General features: G+C 42.5%; 1 protein-coding gene across 13 annotated transcripts in view; it reads right to left on the bottom strand.

Annotated features, from left to right (window-relative positions):
* ADGRB1 (adhesion G protein-coupled receptor B1) overlaps positions 1-22,739 on the bottom strand; it is a 252,847-nt gene that overhangs the window by 200,419 nt on the left and 29,689 nt on the right. Inside the window, exon 1 of one of the 13 annotated variants that reach the window (XM_035316250.1) lies at positions 3,087-3,098. The exons of the other annotated variants lie outside the window; for them this stretch is intronic. The gene's annotated coding sequence lies outside the window, so the exon portion shown is untranslated. Of the gene's footprint in view, positions 1-3,086; positions 3,099-22,739 lie in introns of those variants that run through there. 13 annotated transcript variants of the gene reach the window in all.

The following is a 22,739-nucleotide window of genomic DNA, read 5'->3' as shown; positions in this document are numbered from 1 at the left end:
ATGACAAGTCTGTTAGTTAATGGCCCAGATCAAAGCCAAGGGCGATTAATGATCTAACAAACCGGTCGATCAACTGGTGATGAAGACCAGTTCTAATCCGTATCAACATCTCCCACCATAGAATTGCTTTTATTAGCTTTTTCTTCCTTCTGTAGGGTCTAGGACAAGCAAGGGGCTATTTCAGGAAATCACATGCTCCCTGAAAATCAATAACCAATCAACACCTGGAGTTTACCCTGAAAAAAAGTGCTTCTTCAATGTTTTATTAAAGCGGGCTTTTCTTTCTCTGTGTGTTTAAAACTCTTAAAGAAAAAAAAAAAAAAAAAAAAAAAAGTACAATACTGGAGAAAAAACACGTAAATGGCAACCCATTTCTTGAGGTATGATCCTGACTGGATGACCAAAGTGAGCTACTTTGCTGTGACAGCAAGAGAAACATGTATAATATACGAATGTTATTTTGGGGACAAGAGAATTCACTACAAACTTTCCAGGTCCTTAAACAAAACAGAGTTGGAAGAACAGTCTTAAATCATAGACCACAGCACAGGAGGAGCCTGCTCTGTCTTCCTACCTCTTGAGTTGTTTCACCTACAGATGGCAAGCCTGAGCAATGACCCTTCCAAACTGATTTTAGAAGCGTCCCTAACCTGTCAGCATAGTTCATCACTACCCATCTCTCTAGGAAAAGCTCTGCCATATCTAACAGATATTTCCCACTGGACTCTAAGCCAATGTTTTCTTGTTTTCTAGGTTCAGAAAACTACTTTTTTTTCCTCTGTCTTTGCCACAGTTCCCCCTGACATTCCCACATCCCACACCAAGCAAACCAGTCTCATGTCTCCCTTTGTTCTGTTTTTCTATAGAATGAAAAAATATCATTCATTTATCTACTTATCTTTTTATTTATTATTTCTCATCAGTAGTGTCCTAATAAAATCTTTGAGTTCACCAGCTCATAAGGGAGTTCACATGAAAAATGCCCTTCCAGAAAAGTCTAATATTCTGTGTCCAGCAATGTCAATAGGATATGCTGTTCAGGGAGAACACATGATTTTGGCCACTCTCTCCTATACAGAATCTAGAGATGCTCATTCAGAGGCGTTACAGAAGACTCTCCCAGGGATCTCTTTTGGTATCTGCTCAGTTTCCTCACCTGCTAGCTCATCCTGGGGACACTGATGGATATGCTGCAGTCAGCACTGATGGACTCAATGCAAAAGAGTTAAAATATCACCCAGGAGCTTTGTGAACTGCTGGCATCAATGAGCAGAGCTCCTCTATTCCCTTTACCTGTTCAGCCAGTTACATTTCACTTCCTTAAAGTATCTTTTTGCACTGCTCTTTCTTTCCAGAAATGACTGTTGCAATGGATGCTTCCCCTACTAGTATGATAAAAATGGAGATGGGAATTAGGTGAGAGAGAGAGGTGATGTGATGGTTTAGAGGTCAGTGGGCAGGCTTAAAAGACTGTTAAAATATTTGTGTGTGCAGTCAGAGTGGGGTAAAATAAACTCATCTTTTGTAAGAAAACAGCCCCAACTGATGTCCCTCTGTCCCAGGATGAGACACTTGCATTCTGCTAGGACTTATCTGTGAGCTCCTTGATAAAATTATGAAGGGCTTTAACTCTCTCCAACAGTCAGCACATACAGAAGATTTACTACTGTTTTAACAGAAAGTGTGCTGGAGGCAGAGAGACAGAAAGAGTGGTACCAGCACATAAGTCTCCAAACAGTCAAAAGAGAATGACAGCCATCTCCTAGGAGAGATTTAGCTCACCAAAAAGCTGCATCACCTTGGTGTTATGAGCGTATGATGGTGGTTTCAAGGTCTGTTTTTGATTTCATATGCAGTTCTGCCACCAGCCTCCATCATCGGGGGTGGCAGGGGATGCAGTGCATTGGTGCAGTCTGCATTGATGGCACCAGCCCAACCTGCCTCTGACTGCTGGAACTGCATTGGTGTAAATCATCTCTCATTCCCCCATGACGCTGTGAGTCACTGATCCTGGCACTGGGCTGTCTTGGCAGGTCTCCCAGAATTCGTTGCATGGTTCTCAGCAGTCAGGGGATGCTTTCAATGGGATTTGTGGGTAGAGGTATATTGACTTCTCTATGCCTTGGTTTCCTCGTCGTTGGAACAAAGCTAATAACCCTTACCCACTCTTTAAAATAAGAAAGGAAAACCTTCATCAAAAAACTTAGCGAACTGTGGTTTATGTAATGCTTTGTGATCCTGTGGAGGAGAGGACTCTAGGAGAGAAAAGTCAAGTTATTATGAATAGTCTGGAAAGGCTCTCTTCCACTTACTGTCGATTGGTTCACACTGACTTAATCTCTCAACTCAGCTGAGCATCTGCTTGCCCAGAATTAGCCCTGGGGATGGGAAGCCCAATTCACATTCTGCTTGCAACCTGCAAGGTGAGGCAGTGATCTTATTCACCAGCTGGAGCTGGTTAATGGGTATGGTCTTGTTTCCTTTTTTAAACACTGAGCTGTCCTACTGAGACTGTCCCTGCTTGTCTTACTCCTTTGTTACCTGATCACAGAATCACAGAGTCATTAAGGTTGGAAAAGAGCTCCAAGATCACCTGGTCCAACCATCCCCCTACCACCTAACCACTAAACCATGTCCCTAAGCACCACGTCCAACCTTTCCTTACACACCCCCAGGGGCGGTGACTGATCAATTTGACTTTGCTTCCTGTTCTTCCATTGGTTTACAAACATTTATAATACAGCAGCTATCACTGCAGCCAAACTTTTTTAATGTCAAGGTCCCCTCCCCAACCATTCCATCTAATCTTTATTAATTAACTAGTTAATAACCCCCAATTATTCTGTAAATAAATGAATGGCTGAGCTGCCTCTGTGTAGTGCTTTCTTCCTGCCAAGCGGCACAGTACCAAATTTACCAATTCAGACTCTTTGCAGCAGATATTTTGATAGAAAGAAATTTGTATTCTGGCACGAACTTTTTGCTCTTGCCTGAGAATGATCCATTTTGAATGCTTTGAGTACAAGGGAGCACTACTGGGAGTACTGCTTGTCTTATGAGCCTTGTGAGGTTCAAGGAATCACAACAGAGCTCCCCACATCCATATGCACCTTCCTAACGCCACAGCTTTTGGAGATGCTCTGCAAAAGTGTTGTGATCTATGATCTGCCACTACATTTGGGATGGGTAGCCATGAGCCTTTCTACACGGGGCCCATGTGGACCTGTTGGGTCAAAGTCTGCTCTCATCTCTACCAGCAGAAACAGGGTGGACAAAAGAATGTGAACGGGATGGATATTTCTCTTCAAAACAAGCTAACAGATTGGAAACTGTGTTGAAAGACAGTAGATCAGAGATGGTTATTGATTGCTAGGTGCCTGATGTCCTGGGTGCTCTTGGGTAAGGTGCTTAGATCTGTACCCTGGCTGCACTGCACAAAAATGCACTGAGGGGTACTGAGTCTTCCCTAGAGTGTCTCATGTGATGCTTTAAAGTCTCACATGAAAAGCTCTGCAGGAGGGAGCAGTTGCTACTAGCAGAATCACATGAGTTTCATGAAACGTGGGTGCTGAGAAGGTCTGCAAAGTCTGACTTTCTCTGTTGTGTTAGCTGCCTTATCTGCCCTCTCCATAGCAATGTTATATTGCTCTATCACACTGGTTATTTACCGTAAGATCCCCAATGCTAACAAAATCAGACTCATAACACTCTTAATTTGCTCACAGATGAGAGCATGGAAGGAAGTACAGGAGTCAAAGTGGGTTCGTTGTCAGCCTGGGCTCCAGATAAACCAATGTCTGATCCAGTTCACTGAGACGTGGGTCATTCTCTTGTGCTTGTGGTTGAGGCTCTACATATTTTGTGGAGATGGGAGCTATTCCCCAATCTCAGTTTCTGATACCGTTCCCTTTGACTCACCAGCAAAGTGACTACGACTTTCAGTTATGCAAGATCAAACTTGTTCTGGTCATGGGCTTTGTCATCCCCCCACAACTCCCTGAAATTAATAGAAAAAATCTCACTGATTTTAGTAACGAACATGTCAGGGCATTAATTTCTTGCTATCCCTCTCCAGAAGGAACCATTTACTACTCTCTCTCTGGAACGGTTGGAGAAATTTTTCACCACTGCACTGATGGAAGAAATGACTCTGCTTAATAGAGGCAGATGGAAAAAATATGAGGTCATTTGGTCACAAATGAAAAACTTGCCTACTGTAGTAGTTTAATGCTGAATTTGCCTACCCCCCTCCATGATTAGATTATTACTTATTCACTTATTCCTCTATTTAATCATATCAAGGGAGGGTGCCCTACATGACCCTTTTGGGTACTTGCTGATTCCTTTGTTCTTTTATTCTGCTTTTAACCAAGATGATTTCCATACAGGTTCCTTTCATAATGAGCTTTGAATTATTTTACTTCATCATCCATGAGGTGCTGTATGGTTTGCTGGTGTCTCTGTCTATCTGAGCTATTCCTGCAAGATACATTACTCTTAAGTGACCCACAAGACCAGCCACCATCCACACTGGATTTTAAGGCTAGTTGAAGCCTTATCTTTCTTATCTCCTGAATGGTGATGACCTCAGAGATTACATTTACACAGAACTTTTGGCTATGTTATAGTGCGTATTTCAGAAATAACAGAAATTGAACCAAGAGATCCAGAGATTGGTAGGGCTCTACCTGAGCTCCAAGACACATGCATTCTCCTCATAGCTCTGGGATCTATTTTTTACATAGTGTTTAATTTCAAATCAAATTTTTCTTGGCCTCAGCTTCCTTATCCATAAAATGGGGATTTTTCTATGGAAGCAAAACTAGGTGTGTAAGAATGAAGTATTACAACACTATTAAATCCTGCATACGAAATGCTGCTTATTCATCTCTTGTGAAGTTGTCCCAGTGAACAGCTACTATTTGTTTAAAAACTGGCACTACGTTTCCTGGTTTTCCTGAGTTACCTAAGTCAATTAAGAGCAATTACACACAGGGAGGCTTCTTGCCTCACAACACACCTGCACAGCACATCCAAGATATAGTAATATTAATCCTATTTTACATAAAACAATATATAGGGAGCAAGATGACTTATGGGCTGTATTGCTTATTCAGTAAGAGAGGCAGAAGGAAAATCATGGGGCCCTGATGACCAGCTTTGTGGTTCAACCATCAAATAATGTCCGCAGTTTATTTCCAGCATTAATTATATTACCTCAGTGATGGAACTACATTGGATAACTTCTTGGGCTCGTTCTTAGACTCAAACTCCATATATCAAGATGGATACCTACCTATGTTTATAAAATTAGAGGATCCTTTCAAAAATGCAAACAAATGCTAGAGATGTATGATAAATATGCAATGACACCTCTGTATCTCTTGCTGATAAAAGAAGCAGTAGTCAAAATTCTGTCTGGAGTTAACTAACCATTCGTAAGCACTCAGTTTATCCAAGCACAACAAAGAACAAGGCTCAGAAAGGTGACTCAAATCCCAAGCCAAGAAAAATATGCTGAAAAGTTGCATGTTCAACTTTCATCCAGAACACAGGAGTTCAGATAGATGCTCTCATGTAACAGGCAGCTGAAAGTTGCCCCCTGAGAGGAGAGCCTGGGAAGAAAACGTGCTCAAAGAAATTCCAGGAAAGCAATGAAGCACTTGAAATGCTGTTATGCTGCCTCATCTCCCAGGCCAAAGGTTATTACCATTAAGATTTCATCCAGCAGAGTATCTGTGATCAGCAGCAGTCTGCATGGCCTTGGAGGGAAGAATACTGGCTATAGAAGGAAACACTTGGAAAATGTGCCTGGCACCTAGCTAGCATTTATGATATTAAGCTACATCAGGAAAAGCTGGCCCTGGGAAAAGTCGACTAGCAAATGCCAGAGTGATTTCTCATAAATCTGTTGCTTTCATAGTTTGGCATGAGTCATGTGAGTCCCAAAATATTCTGGTGTGAGAACACCAGAGGCACGGGTCAGTGTTAGCACCCCTTGTTGGCACACAGTGAGTCAACACAAAGAGCGTGCATCCAGCCATGTTTTCAATTCCTCCATCCACAGTGATCCCACCAACCTGCTCTGAGAAGATATCTCAGCTCGACCTCCACACATGCTTGGAAGAGGAATTTCAGGTTTTTGGATTGGCTAGGTACATCGGACCAGGACGGAAGACCATGCTCCACCAGCAGATAATAACCCTCTCAGGTCCTTCCAAGTATGGTCTGCATATTAAAGATTGGTCTAAAGATTGTCTAATTTATCTCTGCTCTTCAACTCACAACCAGTGATACTACACAATGGTATGTACTTTAGTATCCTGGAAAAATTATGATTTTGAAAGTATGATTATATCAGAAGATCAGCATGTATGAGAGTAACAGAGCTTTCTTAACCCTCAGCTCCCAATATCAGGGATATTAAATAATCTGAGATTAATGGACAGTAGACATCCTGTTCCATATTTATATCTGTTTCAAGGTTGGTGCTTCCATGAAAGTCTGCACATTCCCTTTATAATAAGTAATGATAAAAACAACGAGGTCAGTGAGGCATAGGATGTGACTCATCAGACCAAAAGTCCCTCTCCATTGGGGGTCACCAATGGATTCTCCAGATGGGTCACCATCAAGCCTAGCCTGGCAAAACCTTGTTATTCCTAGACATTTGAGATGTAGAAGAACTCCAGTGAAACCAACCAATGAATATTCTCTGAGTGTCTGAGCAATACAGAAGGTGACTGGCTGGCTTGTTAGAGAGATGTGCTCATTGGAATTTGTTCTGCAATAAGCAAAAATTCGGGGAAATGGACCAAACTAATGAGGAGAAGGATGAGCTGACTTAGAGACATTACAGAGAGAGTTTTCAAATACAGCCAAAAGTGGAAGGAACATTCACTCATGTCTGGTAGGTGGAATAAATCCCTGAGATTGACATCCTTCATAGCAGTGAGGTGCACTACCCTGTGGGATGGATCTGCTGTGTGCTGGGAAATGTGACCATGAACAAAATATCTCTCCAGGACAATTGCAACTTTAATTCCATCACCTAGGTGGGGAGGGGACATGCTTCTTTGTGTTATGTTCATTTAAAACACAGGATCGGAAACACTGTTACAAAAAAAAATATTCCCATCATGCCGTGTTTTTATTAAAGCCAGTGGGTTTCAGATGGACTGGGAGCCAAGCAATGGTTGTGCAAAAGCTGATCAGAAGCCTGAGCAGTGATTAAGGAGTAAGTTTATAGAAGAAGTTGGCAGGTGATGAAAGGAGATTGTCAGGTGATGCCATCACAAAAGGCAAACAAATAAAAACAAATTCAGGGAACAGCAATTTCATTCTGAAGGCAGAAGAATCAACATGTCTAAAAAGAAAGTGAAGGGAGTGTAGAGAAGAAGGAGAAGAGGCAAGACTGCCTATTTCCAGCCTGAGCAGAGAAAAACAAGTTGCAGACCAGATTGTCCAATGAGATACTTTATTACTTCAGCTCCCTGGCAATTTATTGCCATCTATTTTTCTTCATATTTTACAAAAGTACTGAATCCATCTCCCGAATAAAGTGTCCATTATATAGAGTCAAAAATAACCTTGCAGGCCTAATATGATCTGGACTGTGGAAGGAGCAATGAGTCAAATGCATTTTTTTTTTCTTTCTTTTTTTTTCATTTTTTTTTTTTTTTTTTTTCCAAATAAACAATCATATGAAAGTGGTAACCCAGTTTTAATAGCATCACAGCATTCAGTGGGTGGGATGCACTGAAGAGAGTGGAGTCAGAAACCCAGTCTTTCCAAGACTAGAACCTAATATTATGGTTTAGTGCTGCCTCTTACCAAAATGAGGGAGCAGGTTATCAATGTGCAGACCCTGAGAACACATGGAGATGTAAACTGCTTTCTGATATCATAGAATCATAGAACAGTTTGGGTTGGAAGGGATCTTAAGAATCTCATCTAGTTTTATCCCCCCTGCCATGGACAGGGACACCTCCCACTAGACCAGGTTGTTCAAAGCCCCATCCCTTCTGGCTTTGCATATGGGATGGTGCATCAACAACTTCTCTGTCAATGTTTTGTCTTGAGCAATAGAATTCTAGGGGTTTACATAGACATCATCCCAATGAACCTTCTTAGATTCTTGACTTTGTCATCAGAGAAAAGAGAAGAAAAAAACAGGGTATCACATCCCGGATGGGATTCTAGGTGTTTTATTTGTGAGAAATACGAGACATCTCATCTCAAGTTTCATCTGTTGGAAAGTAGGAAGTGCAAGAAGTAAAACTGAATATTATAGAATCATAAAATCGTAGAATGGTTTAGGTTGCAAGGGACCTTGAAGACCATTCAATTCCAAACCCCCTGCCATGGGCAGGGACACCTTCCACTAGACCAGGCTGCTCAGAGCCCCATCCAGCCTGGTCTTGAATATTTCCAGCAATGGGGCATCCACAGCTATATCCAATATAGAGGGACATATTGATGATGAAGCTTAGAAAATGATGGAGGATTTCTCAGAGCAGCTCTTATTTTCACTCTTCTGGCTGTAGTCACACTAGCCTTATCTAATTTCCACTGCAGTGGACTATGCTCATGACAAGAACAATGTTATGAGATGGAGTCAAGTTGAACAAGCAAGACTTTTCTTTCTCTGACCTGTAAGATTCGTTGATTGCTTTTCCTCAGAAGAAGAATGAATACCTCTTACCTCTCAATCTCAGCTCTAAAGGAGCTCTTTCAAGTCAAACAAGAGTGTTCACTACCTCTCCATGAGAGAGGGCAAAGTTATTTCATCCACGTCCCAGACTAGGGCTTCAGGCACAGGGACATGGAGCAAGCTTTTCAAGGTAATCTAAAATTTTCAGGAATCCTGATAAGTGAGCAGCAGCTTCCTGCTAAGCCAGCCATTTTCCTAGCAGATCTTGCAAGCCCTTCTTTGCAGGACACCTCTGTCTTTTCAGGCTCAAAGAGTTAAACTGAATGGAAATGGCTGGGAAGACAGGCACACAGCTCCAGGCTCTTTTTGCACTGGAAATACATTCTGTTGACTGTCATCTGTGTATACCTAACCAATTACTGCAACAATGTAAGAAAATTAAATACATTATCTCGGCTTAAGAAAAAATAGAAAAGCTAACAGCTGCCACTTCAAGTGGGAAAAAAAAATAATCCTGGAACACATTTCTCAGACTCCTGTAGGGCCGTCTTTCACAGCAACACAACAACTATCCTAGGCATAAAAATAAATAAACAAACAAATAAATAAATAAATAAAAATCCCGCCTTGGGTAGAAGGGCATATCAGCCCTCTAGCATTACTATTACGTCATTTAATGCCCATTGCCTGGATTAATAGGCATTTCAATCAGAAATACTTTTTTGGAGCAGAACTTGGCTGCAGCTGCTTTCCTTTCTGGGGATCCCCTACAGTGCTCTATAAAGCAGTAGATTAAATACTGATGGAGCAGTGCTGGGGAATAGCAATTGTAGCCGTGGTGATTGTTCACACTTATGCCTGGACATTAGATCTTGGCATCAGAGTGAAAGAATATTAGCTGAAATGCTGGGGTCATGCTTTGGTATACTAGGACTCATATTTAGAAGGTACATATATATATATATATATCAGAAAACACCTTCAAAGTGCTGAAAGCCTGTTAATTATACTTGCTATGACAATCTGTAGTCTAGGTGGAGATACATATACTGGTGATAACATTCTAGCTTTGAAAATCCAGGTATTGGGTGGATTTATTAATGGCAGAATTGTTTCTCTTTAAACATAACCATTTCAGGAGGTTCAATATCTAATAAGGGTTTTGGATCAGCAATGTTTCTCTTGGCTGTCCTACAGATACCTAGCAAAATCTTATGTGTTTTTGAAGCAGTCTTAGACAAGAAAGTATTTAGAGAAAGAAATGGTCAGCTATCTTTTGTCCCTTGCTCTCCATCCAAAGCCACTGGGGATGAGAATTGCCTGTCTGGGGAAGTAAAAATCACTGTTTTTTTATGATGCAGAGAACACAGATGGTGGTACTCTGAGCATGGGCAGACTGCTCGCCGTGTGTACCCATGCCCTACCATCCCAGTAACCCAGTCCAAAGCTGCTTAACCCATAGGTTGATGGGAAGTGCTGTGTCTCATCATGCCAAAGCTGAAATCAGCAGAAGTGGCCTGTATCATGGGATGCTGCTTGGCAGGAGCTGTACAGAAAGCCCTCCACTGCAGTGCTGTGCTGATGTATGTGGCCTGCCTCTCCAGCCAAATTCACTATGCTCGGGTTTGCTCTGTTGTCTGGGTCCAGGAACGGAGAGCTGGCTTCTGTGCTCTCCCCTGCTGTGCCTCGCCTTGATCAGGCATGTTTAATTCTTCACTCATTACCTTCAGCGTGGCTGGTACCTGGCTATTAACTGTCGTCACCATCAGCCTAAAGCAGCACGACAGCCTTGCTGTGATGGCTCACATCCAAACCCATGTCCCTGGTGCAGCAAGTCCTTCCTGCTGCCAGCAATGTGAGGAATCAGAGCTCCATGGGGCACTGCAGACCTATACCAAGATAACACTGCCTGACACAGCTCACTCCTATTTTCTTTCAACCAGCATCACAGAGTGGTTCTTAAAACACTGCAGCATCCTGGGCTTGGACAGTAACTTTGCCCTCCCTGGGGACAGAAATATACCAGGAAGAGTCTTCCCCCTGCATTTTCCCAAAAGCTGAGAGGGGGCAGAAGATGTTTTCTGCCTCTTTCCAACCTTGCATGGGAAGGTCACAGATCCCTACCTGCTGCCATCCCAAATGACAAGCAGTTTGAGTCCGTGTAGCTTGCGTGGAGAGGAATACAATTGCTTATATGGATCTGACAGCAGATCTAATGCTATACTCAGGCTTGCTAATGCTCTATAAATGTCAGCCTTGTCTGCTTTTGAGCAGGTAAGGGAAAAGAGCAAAGGCTGCTTGAGCTCCGTGTTACTTCAATTTGAGTAACACTGCCAGAGCCAGGTCTAGCAAGCTGCAGATCTAAAATGTAGCTCTACAGGTCTCCGACATCCTTAAACACCTCTCCCCGTTCCCCCAGAGGACACTGAGATCTGGGGCCTGTAGGGATGATGTGAGATGGCATCGGAGGCATCCCAGAGGGACGTGCAGCCCGAGGCTCGTAAGTGAAAGAAACAGAAAAAAGATGCGCTGCTGGGTGGAAATGTAATTCTCAGGGGTGCAACAAGCTTGACTAAACAGCTTGTCACCACCTCTGCTCACTCAGATGAGGCCATTCCCCTGTTTCCCCACAACAACAACAACAAAACAAAACAACAACAACAACAACAACAAAAACAGGCACTTCTGGTCAACCCACTTGGGTATCATCCGTCTGCTCCTCCCCAGAGCAGCTGGCTGGGGATGTCAGGTTTTCAAGTGCATCCTCGGGATAACAGCACAATTGCTGCTTTACTCCTAAATTATGTATCGCCCCCTCCCAGCACACACTCACAGCAGGTGTCTGTCTCAGGGCAGTACAAGGGCACTGTCAGCTCCACACTTGTCATTCAGGCGGAGAAGTTTAAGAGGAGATGGTCCTGCTGCTGATACAGGGCAACCTCCTCTCGTGGAGCTTCCATTTGCTTTAGAAATGAAGTCAGCTAGGTCAGCAAATTGAGAGCCATCACTCTGATGGCTTTCAGACAAAGGAGAAGTAGGGAGCTGGAGTGTTAAGCCCTCTGTTGAAGGGAGGTGACCTCCAGGTTGATGTGCAAAGGGGTGGATTAGCAGTGACCACCAGGAGGAGGAATTTTTTAAACCACTCAGAACTGTCTTACCTAGTGTATCTCTTGCCATGTACATTTGCCTTCTGAGTCAGGAAAAAAAAAAAAAAAAAAAAAGTTTATTTTTGAGCATCTTTACTGAATCTCTGTTTTCTATTGTTCTGTGTTCTAGCTCTACCAGTATTATACAAGATTATGTTTTCTGCAGCAAAATCCATCCAAAGCTTTCCAGTTTACCTTATATTTTTCAGTCAAATGTGAAAATGAGGAGGCCCAAATAAAGCAGTGAAGCAGGAGGGTCACACTGTTTTTATGTTACCCACTGATGTCCAATTTTCATGTGGCTTATGACCCGTGGTCTCCTTGAATAATGACACTATGCTGTTTCAAAGCATGGCATGACTTATCGTGTTCCTCACCAGAAAAAAAGGTCTTCCCCTCTTGCTGTGCATTCAGAGTGCTGCTCTGAGATGTGCCCCATAAGTGGTATGGACAGGGCGAAGCTGAACTTATCTCCAGGGTGGGATGCAGAACTGGAGAAGGGAGTTTAGTGAAGCTCCTTTAATGTGCATGATGAATGGCTGACCTGAGGGGACGGACTGCAGCAAGTGACCTTTCCGACATCAGACCTCCTTCACCACAGCTTGAATTATTCTGTGATCCTTGCAGAGAGGACCCAGGGATCTGTCATTATAGATTCAAAATGGCTGTTAAAGCTCTTTGCCCTGGACCTGACCTGATTTGCTTCCTGATGCCAAGTAGGCATCGTAATTGTTTCTGGAAAATGGGGAGCTTTTCCCTTGTGCACACACACAGACGCAAAACCTCTTCCCAAACATCTAACCCACGCTCGTTTTTCTCCTCGGACTCTCCTTTAGGGTGATCCTTCCAAAACACTGACCTAGTGACCCCATTCCCTCCCCCCTCCACCCCAGCCCTGCCCCCAGAAAGCCTCCAATTAAATCCAAAATTGCCTCTGTACAAAAGCAGCTCTGTCAGCTCCATTCAGAGAGGAACAAGTGGCTTGAATAGCTCTGGGCGCATTGGAAACCGAGAAACAGTGTGGTCTTGTGTTGAAGTTGAATGGTGGCGAGGGGGGCGGTTGGAGGTTGAGGGGGAACGTTGAATCAGTTAAAGTAATTATTGAGTCATTCGGGGAGGCTGGGGAGGGAGGAGGATTCATCCCGAACAAAGCCCTGCGACAGACACATAAGACATTTCACCCCTTAAGGAGGTCTTGGGCAGAAAAGGAAAGTATCAGGTATAAAGCAGCTATTTGTAGAAGTCAGAGCTATTGTGATGCTCTGGCCTCTAGTTCCTCTTTAGAGATGGTTGTTCTTGAGCCTAGCTTGTCTTCAGATCTCTGTTCAATTCAGATAGCCTAAAGGTCTGATTTGCTTCTGTTGGTGCAGGCAGTGCCGCTGAGTGTATCACATACACAAGGATTTAATTGCTTCGTGTTAACGGTGGTGTCATGTAAATGGAGAACCCAGAGGAATGCTGTCAGGGCCATTATGGAAAGACCTCTGTCATTTGTCTGACAGTTAATGCTAATCTGACAGCCTCCCAAGCAAAATATTTCACAGGTAACCCAAGCCCTAAATACTGTCACCCATCAGTATCCCAAACCCTAAATACTGTCAGCCATCAACTCAGCAGGAAGAGCAGACCCCTTCACACAGTGACACTATCCATCAGAAACTAACCCACATCAAGAGGAAGAAATTAAAGGCCAGGAGATAAACCCTCCAGCAGGGAGATGAGGCAGCAGTCCAAAAACACCAGCGGCTTTCTACAGAGGTTGCTCCACTGCTGCGGGGAATATGCATCTCTCCTAGAGCAAGCTGTGGTGCAGAAGCAGGAAAATTAGGCTCTTTTACTCTGTCACAAAGACTGGGTTCCTTCTTACATCCACTAAAAAAAATTAAAAATAAAATAAACAAACAAATGAAACCTCTTTCTGCTATCAGGAAGATCTCAATACATTTTTGGACCAACCTGTTGATGCTCTGCATTTAAGACCAAGCTGTGAATAAGAACCAGAGGAGACCGAGAAGACAAGATTTGTAGCAACAACTCATTTTATCCAACCATTCTAGTCCAGAAAACTCTGTCCAAGTGTTCATTTTCCTGTGTTTTGTCTGTCCACACTGAAAAGTGAGTCCCAAGGTGGAAGTTAGTGAGTAGTCAGCTTCAGGTAATGATCCAACACAATTTGTATTTTTCCCTAATGAGAGATCAGGATTTCAGCACATTTATTAGTTATTTTCACTTATTCAATTATTTGTTCCTTGGTGAATGCAGGTTTTTTTTTTCAAGACCACATTCATTACAAAAAAAAAGGAAGAAGAGCTATTTGGGATGCCGTGCTGGTTAGCGATATCGGTCAGAGCCGTCACAGATTGCTGCTTCTGCTCCTCGTTGGGCAGTGTACGAGAGCCCTGCTGTCAGAAACGCTCTTGTGTGAGAGTAAAAATCAGTTCATGTTCATTCTCTTCCCTTCCAGAGTCAGTTTTCCCTGTCAGTGAAATAATCGCTGTTTATTATTATTTGTTCAAACTGCAGTCGTTTCTTGAAGCCTCAGTCACCCCACAGAAGCAGTGACAATGTGCATGTCTAGCACACAAGGGGTTAATAGCAGAGCCTAAGATTAGGATAATCAGATATCTGTTTTTTTTTTTTTTTTTTTTTTTTTTTTTTTTTCTTTTTCAGAAAATCTGAGTAAATAGTCATATGAGATCTCAGAGTTTGAGGATTTTGACAATATTGCCTTCTCTCCTCCTTCGCTTTACAAAGTCACAGCCTTACAGAGCTAGTCACTAGAAAACACACTAAATCTTGGATAGATCCTTTCCCCCCGAATAACCAGAGTCAATAATAATAATAATCGCACTAAACTTCAGTGGAAGGTACATCCACTGCATGCACTGCCCAATGCATGGCAAGAAAGTGCCCAGGAGTAATTTAGCCTTAGATTTGGTCTGTTCTTGCCTGGGTAAGCTGTGTTAATGTGTCTGAGATGTTCCCAAAGTGTGAGCTGGTCCGCACAGGACTTAATGGGTTATCCTCATGGCTCTGTGCTGTGCCAATGCTAAAATGCACTCAGGTGCTTCTAAAACAGGGAGGTTTAACTCATAAAAATTCCTTCTTGCTCCTCAGCACAGACCCGGGGCCCGTCTCAGGCTCGAGCGTCCCTTCCTCGCAGGGTGCTCACAGCTCCTCAGACTCATCCCTCCAGCCTGGAGCTGCTGCCTCCTCTCGCACGGGAGCAAAAGGCGCTTCTCCAAGAGGCTGAGTCACGGTTTGGCGCAGCCCAAGACAATGGCATCTCCTAGCAACGCCGAGCCGATGCTAATGGGATCCTTGCACGTGCAGGGATGCAACAGGCGTGTGTAAAGGCTGACACTGCTCTCTGCTTCACCTGGCACTCCTGCTCCACCTGGCTCACCTGGTTCCTGGAAAGATGAGGCTTTAAAGCAGACCTTCTCCTGGTCCATCCTCTGACCCACACTGCCAGGAGTGACAGCATCAAGACAGCAGATAAATCCTGGATAAATGAGGAACCGGCAACGGGGCTCAAGCTGAGCTCCATCTCAAAGGGAAGTTGCTTCACACCCATCTTACAGCAGGCAATTAGTCATAGCCTGTTAATGACTTGGCTGGCCTTTATGGGAACTACTCCCAGGTGGAATCAGGATCTCTCGAGCCTGACTCAGAGATGCTGTCCTGACAGAAATATTGTGCATCTCAAGGCCTGAAAAGGCCCATTACCTCGAAGCTGAGCTTGCACTCACTGCGGCTTTTGGAGCACATGCTTACTGCTACGCTGGGATCTCACAGGTGCTTAAGGAGCTGTGAAAGCAGTGTTGCCTCCTGCTTGTGCTATCAAGCTGGAAGGAGAATGTTTTGAACACTTTCTACCCTAAAGGAGCTGTGAACACGTTGTCCATGGCACGACTTCAGCAAAGCAGAGGCAAAATAGCAGAGGCAAAATATCCCATCAGTACAATTTTAGTGAGGGCCTGTTGCTCTAAACAAGTCATTGAGATGCCCCTATGTATTTGTAAAGTACCTAATGAAGTGGGGTGCAGTTTTAGCCACAGCTTTTAAACCCTTCCATGATACTTTTTAAAGTCCTCCTTTTACAGCCCTTTCCTCCACCCTCGATAAAGAGGAGGGCAGGTTTACAACAGTCATTGCAGGTAATAGAGTGGAAGCAGGGCAGTGAATAACTCTGGTTATGCAAGAGGTGATTAAGGTCTGAACTTTTTTCAGCAGACCATTCAAGTCATAGCTTCCCCAGGATGGGTTTAAAAAAGGTGACTTAAGACTTTAGTTATCTTTACATTTTCCTAATTTCACCTCTCTTCCTGCCTGGCTTCACTTCCATTTCCTTCTAGGCTGTTCCTCCTCTCAATATTACCTTCCAAAATCATGTTTAAGATTTGGAGAATGATAGAGGACAGCATTAGCCTAGAAGGACGGAAAACTAAAACAACAGCCTTTTATTTTCCCTTTCTTTTCTCTCTCTAGCCTGACATCCTGATATTTCTTGAAAAGTTCTATATGTTTCACAGAGAAAGCATGCAAAGCGGGCAGGCCTTGTCAGGATAAATGAAATGCATTCTGCCTCTACAAGGTATGAGCTGACTGTATCATTATCAGCAATGGTAATAAAAAAAAAAAAAAAAAAATGCAGCTCTCTCACCTTAAGGGGATTTGAGTCACTGACATTTTAATTAACAAGGTTCCCGTCTCCCAGCATCAAGTCTGCATTCTGCACAATCTTCTTTTTTGCTGTAATGTATGGAGATTAGATGTCCTTTGCCCTGCATGGCAGCAAAGCCACGTGGAAATGACATGTCCTACTGCATATTGTGATGGGGACTGGTCTCAAAGCAAAACGAACAGCCACACACCTAGCATCATCTGTTTTGCTCTTTTGAGGGGCAAAAACATAGAGGAAGCAGTTGGAAGAAAGCAGACTGCTGACAGCCAGTCCGTGCCAGTCACAAAGAACAGCCAGAAAAAACTTGAGATGCTCAAAATACACAAAGCCAGAAATAAGTGAATGGACAGACTGCTCTAAAGAGGAAAAACTGGAGGTAGAACCCAACACAAAGGTCTGGTAAAGATCATCTAAGCCACTGAATATTTTCTGCAGAGAGTGCAGATAACTGTGCAATACATCTTTACTCCAGAAAGCTCTGTAAAGTCTTTCTTCACAGCCTCACAGACCATGAAACAGGCAGCTCAATATGTCTTGGCTATTAGAAAGGTGAGGCAGGTGGTCTCTTCCCCTTTCCTCCTTTGACATTCATTTATGAAGGTAAAAAATGTCACCAAAAATGAACAAAACACACTTTTTGCTGCCCAGGGGAAGGAATAGTGTCTATGACGCAGCAAGTAACTGCAGATGGCTGGAGGGATCCCAAGGAGAGGAGGGATGAAGGTGGCTTTGTTTCTAATAGAAAAGCCTATAGACAAACAAAAGAGAGAACATGGGTATTTCCAGCATCCCTGCTGGCAGTGGAAAAATATAAACCTTTGTCTAGGTGATATGAAGAACCAGGTCGGCACAAAGCCAACATCTGCCACCTAAGATCTTCACCTAACCCTTCCATGGATTAAACCTGATATTAGTGAACAATATGAAGCACAAATAGAAAAATCAAAGTCTATGTGTGTATGTGTACTCTAAACTGTGGAAACTAGTTGCAAAAGGGGCAGCAGCTTCTCCGTCTCTGGGAGATATTAAACTGAGACTGGATCTAATTCTCCTGCTCAGCCTGAGTTAGAGGATTTTTTCAGAAACTGCTGTGTGAAGCTCTCTGGTTTGCTCCACACAGATGGTAGATCATCACGTTCCCTTCTGACTTTAAAATATTTCTTTGTAGAGTAGCCTTGCAGGTATTCTATTCTCTTCCATGTGCCAACAGCAAGGATCTCCCTTCACTTAGAGGTGTTTTGAAAATCAACCAATACATGAACAAGAGAAATATGACTTCAATTTTTAAAAACATGGGAGTCAGATGCATACAAGTACCTATCACCTATTTGGATGTCCAAGAGGCACTTTAACACCTACAACCAGAACTGACACCACATGAAAAAAATGGGCTTTCAAAATGAGGAATTATCTTTTGCTGGTGGAGGTTCTGGGAGAAGGCAATAGAGCCCTGAAACATCTTTAAAACACTTTTATTTGGTATACTTTAGGAAACTTTTAGAGAAAAAAAAAAAAAATAATGATAATAATAATAATAATATCCCAGTCTAAAACCAGAATGCTCAGCACCCACAAGACTTGCCTGAACATAATAGAAATACAGACACAAGAGTCCATCCTTCAAGCTCCAGTCTTTTTGAAAGTCCATACAGCCACAAGATGGAAGATGACTTTTGCAAACTCCAACTCAGTGTGTTGGCAAGACCTAAGATTGCCCTTATCCTGCCTCCTGGCAGTCACTCTAATATAAACCTGTACAGCTCTTTCCTACCAGCACATTTGCCTCTGGGTATTATATTGTCTCGACACAATCCATTTTTAAACACCAAAGCTGCCAGTTAGCGCTATGTTGAATTGTGTGTCTGGAAACCAAATGGCTCTTTAAAAATAGAGAAAATTGTATTTACAGTAGCAGTTACTGTGTCATCACTATCAAATGATTTTTTCAAACATGGTCTTTTCAATGAAACACTTTTCTTTTCCCCACCTTCTAGCACAAAGGTCACCTCTCAACTCTCTTTCATCAGAGTTCCTGTTATAAACCCCTTTAAAACAGTAGTAAGAATGGCTTGGTGGTTGTTTGCAAAACGTGTTCTTTCCTAAAATTTAGCTTCATCCATCATATTAGTAAACTCTAACCACCAGTTTTTTATTCAAACATTGCTCATGACTACAGAGTTTTGTAGGTGTAACTTGTCTTTGCAAGCAGCAAATCATGCTCGGTCTTTGAGCAGCATTTTGGGTGTTTTAGATAACAGAGCATTTTTTGCTTTTGGGGCCCAGCAAGAAGGTCTAAGCTCTTTATTAGAGAGGAAGAGAGAACCACACGTAGATTTTGGCAACCTCTTATGCATGCAGTAGATGTGGCAAGTATGGTTTATGGGACCAAAGAATTTTTGTCAACAGACCTACATTCTTCCAAATGAATATTATAGCCAGATAGGACTGAAACACCTGGCCATGTTAAGGCACAGTTGGATACTATCCATCGCCAGATGCAGCCTTCCCAAACCTAGATCCATCCTGCTTCCCACAAAGCAATAAATCTGAGATAGAAGTTTATCTAAAGTCCCATACAGGTACCACAGGGATGGGGAAAATATGTGGAAGGTGAAAGCAAAACAGTTTTGACTGTGTTCTTTCCAACCTGATAAATATATGAAGGACTATAAACCCAGGCAGAGATCAGAGAGAAGTGAAGAGCCCCATTTCCCAAAATATTCTTTTACCTGGTGTTGTGAGTCTATGTATAAGTAGAAAAAAAGAATGCTGTGCTGTTAACATAACAGCACATGGAATGAGGGAAAAGAGGGTGACAGTAGATATAGTGACAAAACCCCTTAACGGGTACTTCAGATACTTGGGCTCTGCTTTTATTTCTAGCACTGATCATACTAGACAGTGGTGTCACTTGGATGGTCCCTGACATGAGACAGAATTTATTCAACACAAGGTCCCTAGTAAAAAGAGGTGGAAGAAAAACTAAACAAACAAATAAACAAAAACAAATAGAAGCAGTGATAGCTGTTTCCCTTCTAAGACTGTGAAAGAAGTGACAGCACAGTGGCTTTCAGAATTGCCATTACGACCCCAAATAAGATGACGATGGTACTTAGGAGCTGGTGTTACAAGGTGGTTGGAAAATTAGTTGAAGAAACAAGAACAACACACTGGGGAGGGGACCTGGGGAAGCTGTCAATGGCAGCCAAGTCTGCTGGGGATTCCCTGCTTCCCACATGAAAACATTCAGAAACGGAGCTGGGGTGCACATCTGTAACTCCACAGGATTGCCGTAACTACCATCAAACCAAATATCTTATAGTTAAGCTAAAGCCTGCCTTTCAGAAAGACAGGCAGCTCTGACTTCAGATTTTGAGCAATGGAAAATGTACCACTTCCCTTGGGAAGCTGCTGTAGCATTTAATTAATTTTGCTGTTAAAAATGTTTGCCATGGTTCCAGCTTGAATTTGTCTATGCTGCTCGAAGGAAGGATCTTCATCAAGACTGTTAGCAATTTCTGGTACTTAAACTCTACCTTCATAAGATCTTCTTCAAACACTTGATAAATGTTAGAGAAACCTCACAACATCCCTGTGAGACATAAAAATGTAATTATCTTAGCACGTTACATGGATGAGAACAAAGGGAGAGAGCAATTAAAATTCTGCTCAGGCAAAGCTGAGACATGAATCAAGTGGGATTCCCAGGAAGAAAACCTGGCACCTTGATTCCCTGCTCTTGCTGCACCATAACACTCCTGTGTCCGTGTTTCAGAAGCAGTCACAGTTATGTGTCCTTCACAGCTCGAGAAAACCCCAGAGGGGATGATCTCCACAGTGCGGAGCCACCACTTTTAGGAAGTGCTGAGGGCACCAAAGAGCAGGAAGGATCAGTCCTTCTCTGCTCTGCATCCAGCAGCTTGCACTGGTCCATGGAGGAGCACAACATTTACCCTCTTTTTATCAAGTTATGCAATGCAGGAAGCTTAGTGGGGAGTCAGGCCTCTCTCCCCCAAACACAGCAAGAAAGACAGCAGTTAGTTTAGAAACACCGGCAATTTCCAAGCCATCTTGGTCAGTTATCTAATTCTCTCCATCCCCTAACAAAATCTTCACCTTTACTTTCTGCTAACTGCTTGGTCAGTGACCAATATTTTGTATCTCCACAAGCACTTTCTCCACTGCTTAGCCTCCAATGTCATCAGCTCTTTGCAAAAGGGATTATATGACATGGTTGGCTTGATGACCTAGAAGGTCCCTTCCAGCCTTATGTTGTAGTAGAATATTAATGACTCTGCTAATTCAGAGCTGTCTGACCTCCACTCTGTACAGCCACAAGCAAGATGATCTCTCGCTCATTATAGCTGTCGTGTTCTCAAATAACCTCTTCATGTAAAATGCATGTGCAGTTTTCTTCCTCTTCTTGCAGTATAGTGATTTCTCTCTACCCAAAAAAGCCACTCACTGTTCAGATTCTCTTGCCTGTAATCATCTGGAAAACATTCCTCTGCTTTTAGAGGATATTTTCCTTTTATTCCTAACAACTACAAGTATACGTCTATAAAATAAACAGGCTTCGTAGCCTAAAATAACTGGACTTCAAATCTGGAAGGAATCTGATGTGATGTGTTTATCTCCTAATCCCCCCACCACTAAAAAATGTAAGTAAGGATTCAATTAATTGAGATGGGTAAGCCAAGGGGGGCATTTCTATTCTTTCAGGTGAGGATAGCCCCCACTTACCCTCAAGATTACACCTGCCTACCTGCTATATCAGAAGCTCATAAGAAGAGCCAAACATATATATGTGTGTGTATATATATAAATATATATATATATACATTTGTCCACATCCAGCAAACCACCTGAGAATCTCTTGGCAGCACTCATGTTGTCCAGGAGGCAGGAGACTGGGTGGAAGGGGATGAGAAGTCGAGCACACCACAACACTGGTCCAGAGCCAACCCTTCAGGGCAATGCAGGCAGACTGAGGCTTTTTCCTTCACTTGGAGGAGTTTCGAGAAGAACTAAAAATTCTCTAAATCTTAGTAGACCTTTTGGGTCTGTCTAAGAGACGAAATCATGGAGCAACCCCTCATAATGCACCTTACAGTCATGTAAAAAGCCTTCATTTTATCTAAAGATCCTGTGGGAAACTCATACACAGGATGTTATGCATGAGATAATAATGATAATAATAATAGATTTTTGCAGACTTCTCAGTAAGTTTTGGGAATATCAATTTTATGCCTTATAAATTCAGGCTTTTATTCAAAACTAGGCCAAAAAGAGATGTCATAAGAAAAGGAATCAAAAACATAAGTGAAAATAGGAGGAAAAGACTATCACCTCTACCATACAATATCAGATTGAATCATATTTCAAAATAGACTGAAAGTTAGATTTAGTCTGACCAAGGACAAGCAACAACTGTTCGCAATGATACAACATACTGTAAATCTTATGTCAGAGACTGGATAATAGGAGATTTCTACCCTAGAGCAGCATTTTGCTGGCACCGGATTCATGTCCATGCTGAGGTTCCCACTTGCAGGTAAAATAACACCCTCAGTTCCTTGCAACTTAATATCTGAAGCTTGGGAAAGATTTACCCCACCAGGCTGACCATCTGTTAACCTTCCTCAGCCCCTTTAAACTGCTAAAGATATCAGTAATTGTCTTCCTTGTCTGTCAGTTTTGCAGAAATGATACTGTCTTTGCATTTCTGTCATGAAATATTTGTATTATTTTATTTTTATTTTTTTTTTTTTCTCTATTTCATGATTAATGTTCTCATTAAAATTCCTTTTACAGATAGTTATTCAACATTTTTTGACTTTCTGGAGCTCATTCCTTAAACTTTTCTGGTTCCAAGCTCATGTCTAGTCAACATCTGCTGCGTGCCAATAGTCTACAGCTCGTAAAGCCTTATGCATACCCAGCAATCTTGCAGCTCATGGGGAAATCTGAAAGAAAACTCAACAGGAAAGCCACATGTCCTGCTAGATTTTACTCTACAGTGTGCACAAATCCTCCTCCCATCTCAGAATGCAAGCCTTTTCTAAAGAGGAGTCAAACAGATTGAAAAAAATAATAAATCCGAATATTGAATATATATATGTTTATCCTATAAAGATCTTCCCTGTTTTGTTGGAATGGTGGAAATGTGAGCTCTTCCTGTGCCAAGGCAGTTAGACCAAGGTTGGGCAGTGGAAAATAGTCCGTTGGGACCACTTGGACTAATAGGGATGAA

The sequence above is a fragment of the Oxyura jamaicensis genome, chromosome 2 (genome assembly GCF_011077185.1).
Source record: "Oxyura jamaicensis isolate SHBP4307 breed ruddy duck chromosome 2, BPBGC_Ojam_1.0, whole genome shotgun sequence".
Lineage (NCBI taxonomy): Eukaryota > Metazoa > Chordata > Aves > Anseriformes > Anatidae > Oxyura > Oxyura jamaicensis.
Note: the sequence above shows the minus strand (reverse complement) of the source record. Positions and strands in the feature narration are given on the sequence as shown.